Source organism: Corylus avellana, chromosome ca4 (genome assembly GCF_901000735.1).
Source record: "Corylus avellana chromosome ca4, CavTom2PMs-1.0".
Taxonomy (NCBI): domain Eukaryota; kingdom Viridiplantae; phylum Streptophyta; class Magnoliopsida; order Fagales; family Betulaceae; genus Corylus; species Corylus avellana.
Window position 1 is genome coordinate 20,188,235 of NC_081544.1, and position 5,773 is coordinate 20,194,007.

Genomic DNA, 5,773 nt, shown 5'->3' on the forward strand with positions numbered 1-5,773 from the left:
AGATTAGAAGCGAGCCTCCTAACTAAAATAAGTGCACTCTTAAAAACTTTCAAGCCAACCAGGCAGCAATTATTTGACATGGCAGTCCTCTTGTTGTATATTTCAATAATTTCACAATAAATAAAAATAGAGAGATATCACACGTAAAACCAAAAAAAAAAAAGCACCAGCCTTTATACAAATCTATAAACATATCACGTGCTGGCTCAAATGTTCTTTCATTTCCTTTTTGCAGTCAAAATGTGACAATAAACAAATCAAGTAGCATATTAAGAAGACAAAACCCATTTGATCTGCAACTTTTCTTTTTAATTTTGGTTTTTTATCATTTTAGGAGAAACTTTACAAAACTTCATCTGAACTTTTACATGTTTTGACATTACCTTTTCAATGTTCAAAAACTATCAGTTTAAGGTATCGAGCTTTCAATTTTTTGTAATATCTCCTTCCGTTAGGAATTTTTATTAAATCTTGTCAAAATTTTCAAAATACTCATATTTTTTATTATAAAAGAATAAAATAAAAATTGCAAAGATTTAGACATTGGTTAGGAATATTTAACTAAATTTGCAAAAATGCCTACGTATGAATCTTTGCAAAATTTTTAATAAAAAATTGATATTTTGAAAATTTTGACAGTATTTAATAGAATATTCTAACGGAGAAGAAAATTGCAAACAAATTGAAAGTTTGATGCCCTCATCGAGAGTTTTTGAACATGAAAAAAATAATTTCAAAATGCGCAGAAGTTTAGGGGGGTTTTGTAAAGTTAGTTCATCTTTATTGTTGAAATAATTATGATGCGGAATAAGAACGGAAGCAATATGGAAAATAAACACAAAAAATTTACGAGTAGTTAGGTTATATTTTCCGTATATTCAAACATTTATAATATTTCACCACTTTCTTTTTTATTTTATTTATTATTATTATTATTATTATTATTATTTTTTTTTTTTTTTATGATACTTCTTTTGATGAATTTTTTAATAGATCAAAGACTAAGAAACAACCCTTTTCTACTTTGAAAACTGGAGTTTTTGCATTCTAATTAATTCCTTCAAATCTTATCTTGTAACTTTATCAGCCTCCGTGATTAATTGTACGATATTGACTGTTTCCTGAAATGGGCTTTTATAGTTATTTTATATAATTTTTTTCTTGACTCTTAATGACTTGTTGGATTTATTAATCTTGTTCTTTTGGATTCATAGCCTCCACCTTTTGGAAAGTTTCTTCTTTTTTCTCTCTCTCTTTTTTTTTTTTCCTAAGCTTTTGTAAAAGCTTGTTCGCCAAATGGAATGTCGCTATTGTGCACATCTCTTGCTTGCACTTTAATTTGAGAGATACCAGAACCAGATGATTCCTTTTGGAAATTCCAATATCTCTTTTAACTGGTCCAATTTTTGATTTCACTATCATTCATTTATAAGCAACTTTATTTCTAGTCTGGTTTTGACGGAAGCTTTAACAATCATACTTGTATAATAAAAACCCAGTCTATCTCAACAAGGTGGCCGTGCCGGAGTGGTTATCGGGCATGACTAGAAATCATGTGGGCTTTGCCCGCGCAGGTTCGAATCCTGCCGGCCACGATTTTATTTTTTGTCCTATTTGAAAAATGACAATTCAAGCCTATCAATACCAATAAGTGAATTGCTATTTTTTATTCTCCTGTTGAACTATATATACTCGAGTAGTGATAATAGGGACGATGGCATGAGTGGGTTTATTATAATATAAAATATTTTAAAAAAAATATATCAACAGTAATATAAAAAAAATTATATTATAAAATAAATCAGCGTGAGTAACCGGTGTCTCCATTATCACTACTCATATATACCCTATCCCTCTTATGGATGAAAGCCATTGCCTCTATTGGGAGAGGTTTGGTCCTTATATAGGCGGCCAAATACAACAGGTAGTAAAACAGAAAATTACATCATAAATATAACAGTAAAAGTAGATTCGCAACCGTGATTAATAATTCATTTAGGAGCAATGATGCATATTCGTAGCAGTGGTTATTGTAGATCAATAGTGAAAATAGATTCGCAATAGTGGTTTATATATTTTCAAATCAACCATTAAATCTGTAAGACCCATTCAAAAAATTGGACAAAAATTTTAGAAATAGCATGCGTAAAGAAATAAATAAATGATTATGAGTTCTTCATATCCATCCACCGAAAGGTGACAAAGGAAAGGAAGTATAGTATGGGGATTTTTGTGTTATATTAGAGTCGGTTCTTATTCTCCATAATTAATTTATGGAATGTTAAAGAAATCATCATCATCATTTCCACATATCACGGACAGACTAAAACCAACAATATGCTGCCCGGATTTTCTTTCGACATTTGACCGAAGCCATAGAGCCATCTAAGTCATGCATGATGCATGCAAGTGCAGCCACCACAATCTAATTTTGCTATTCGTTCTCAACCACTACGGGCAGAGGCCCATTTTATAAAACTCGAGTCGCCTAAATCGCATAACTCCACATGCTATTATATTATAAAATAATAGGAGAAACTTCACTTTAAACCTCATAAATTATTGCGTGTTTTGACAAGCTCCTCTCAAATTTCAAAATCTCTCAATTTGAACTCTTGAATTTTCAATTGCAGTCAATTTGAACTCTTCTGTTAAATTTTAAACGTTAAATAACGTTTATTCCTCTGAATTTTTTATAAAATTTTAAATTTACCTTTAATTTCAAAACGTTTTTTTTTTAATAAAAAACAAAAATGATGGATATTTTGGTCTTTTTTGGTATTTCTAATTGCTAAATCTGACGGATTAGTTCAAATTGACTGCAATTGAAAGTTCAGGGGTTCAGATTGAGAGATTTTGAAGTTGGAGAGCTTGTCAAAACACGCGGTAATTTATGGGTCTAAAGTGAAGTTTCTCCAAAACAATATCATGTTTTTCTTTCCCAATTTTTGCTCGAGTAATGCTATAAATATTTCTTATGCTATCTTAAATATGATGTGATTTTTAAAATTATCAATAGATCATCTCAAATTTACTGTTAATTTTAAAAGGCACGTCACTTTTTTTTTTTTTTTTTTTTAAAAAAGAACTCTAACATTCCTCTTTCGGTCTCTCATCTTTCTTGAATTCTATATAAAATGAAGAAAAAGAAAAAGAAAAAAAAAAGAAGCTTTATACGATACCTTTAAAGGTTGGACAATTCAAAGGCCCGCTTATCTTGTAATGCGGGATGGAATCTTGGCCAAATTCTAGCGGGATCGGAGAAGTATGTCATACCTTTAAACCTTCCAGAATTGATAGGCCCGCCACTTATCTTGTAATGACGTACATAAATGTAATTTCCTACGTAGTCCACCTAGTGTTACTATTTTTTTTTTTAATTAACAACTTATAAATGATTGAATTCCATAGACGTGATGCAATTATAACAAGAGAATTAAGAAGTCTCTAGCTATAAATGAAAGGTTTACCATAAGTTTGACAATCAACTTGTATTTCAAATGAATTTGATAAGCAAAAGAGAGATAAATTTTAAAGTAAATATCACATCACACACACAATATTGGTTGGGTGGTTTTGCTTTCTAAGCAGTAGATTCACCATTTTTTTCTTGTAAAATTGCTTGATTTTATAGTTTTTGCAGCAAAGGGCAAGGAGGAGCCCTACAGTCACTTGGATTACTACCCCTAAGGTTTGGGGGATGGTCCATCTTTTGAGATCCAAGGTTGTTTCTATGGAGGAGCGATTAGGTTCAAGCCTTTTGTATGTATAGAGTTTTAATGATGTACATTTTAGGGATTATGATGATATGTATATGTTTCTAGAACATGTGCAAAGTGTCTCTCCATACGAATTGGGTAAGATTTTAAGTTAGAACAGAGAACTATATCAATTTCTCAAAAGGTAATAGTAATAGCGTATTGTTTATAATGCGTTTATATTTGGTAGGGCATTACAAACGATATGTTGAGCGTACCACTCTGTTCAACCTAGGGTTTTCGAGCATACCACCGTCATCGATCAACTTATGGTTGTCGAGCGTACCACTTCACTCAACCTAAGGTTGTCAAGCATATCATCCTGCTCAACTTAGGGCTATCGAGCGTACCACAGTACCCAACCTAGGACTACCTTGGGCTAAATTTCATACTTAAAAACCTTTACTCTCTTCTTTGTTAGTCCTAAATGTTTACTTTTCTACTACTTGTACTTTTCTTCAAACTGTCATGTGAAACCTTTTTCTTAAAACCTGAGTGGCTTGAATCACATAAATTGTCATTATGTTCTATTCTAAAACAAATCATGTTTTTCCTTTCCAATTTCCACTCAAGTAATGTTAGAAAGAGGTCTAAAAATCTTCTGTGTCCTCTTAAATATAATATTATGACTTTTAAAATTATCAATAGATAAAAAATTTAAAAAAGATCATCTCAAATTTAATGGTGATTTTAAAAACCACATCACATTTAAAAGAATAATAATAAAAAAAAAACCCTAACATTCCTCTTTCTCTCTCATCTTCTTTCTTGAATTCTATATAAAACGAAGAAAAAGAAAATAGAAAAAGGAAAAAAGAAGCTTTATATGATACCTTTAAAGGTTCGACACTTTTTTTTTTTGTTTTTTAATGGAAAAGTCCAATGAATGTTGGAAAAGTCCAAGGACGTGCAATGCAGTAGCAATGTGGGAATCCTAGCTCTACTTATTTACACATTTATCTTCTTTATAGTCTTTTAATGGAACTTGTAGTAGTAGCCTTCTAGTTGTAGTGGTATTCCTTTTACTTTTGATAGAAGTAGTTATTTAGACTTTCTTTCGGGTTTGTTTTCGTAGACAAGAGTAGTATAAATAAGGGGCCAATGTAACATACAAATCAATGAAGAATTATTAAGAACTTGTGGCTTGTTTCCAACCTTAATTGGGTTTATTTGTGGTCAAATGAGTTATTGTGGTCTCTCCTACTCAAAAAGAGCTATTGTGGTCTTGTTTACCTAAAAAGAGCTATTGTGGTCTCTCCTACCCAAAAGGAGCTAATATTATCAATGTATTTGTGCTATTAATTGTGGGGTTCCATGTAAAAGGAATAGTACTACCACAATTAGACTTAATTAAAAGAGAGTTCGACATCCACATTGATGGAATTCTACAACTAAAAACAAAAATATATTGATAAAATTAGCTTCTTTAGGGGTAGGAGATACCACAAATGAATCCAATTAAGGTTGGAAACAAACTATAAGTTCTTAATAATTCTTCATTAATCTGCCAGTTACATTGGCTCATTCTTTATACTAGTACATCGTTGCTTTGGTTCTAATGCCACGTCTAGTAAAAGAGACCACAATGGCTTCTATCGAGTAGGAGAGACCACAAATGAATCCAATGAAGGCTGGAAAAGTCCAAGGACGTGCAACGCAGTAGCGATGTGGGAATCCTAGCTCTACTTATTTACGTACTTGTCTTCTTTATAGTCTTTTAATGTAACGTGTAGTAGTAGCCTTTTAATCAAGTCTAGTTGTAGTAGTATTGCTTTGCCTTTGGAAGAAGTAGTTCCTTAGACTTTCTTTCACTTTTTTTTTCGTAGACAATAGTAGTATAAAGAAGGGGCCCATGTAACAAACAGATTAATGAAGAATTATTAAGAATTTGTGGTTTGTTTCTAACCCTAAATGGATTCATTTGTGATTTCTCTTTCTTGAAATGAGCTATTGTGGTCTCTCCTATTCGAAATGTGAAAAAACCTAAATACGTCTCCAAACTACACCTATTTAAA

At 31.5% G+C, this 5,773-nt stretch overlaps 1 non-coding gene across 1 annotated transcript; it reads left to right on the forward strand.

Moving 5' to 3' along the window:
* Positions 1–1,513: 1,513 nt before the first annotated feature.
* TRNAS-AGA (transfer RNA serine (anticodon AGA)) lies at positions 1,514–1,595 on the forward strand. Its single transcript has one exon. It is a non-coding gene; the product is annotated as a tRNA-Ser (tRNA).
* The last annotated feature ends 4,178 nt before the right edge of the window (positions 1,596–5,773 follow it).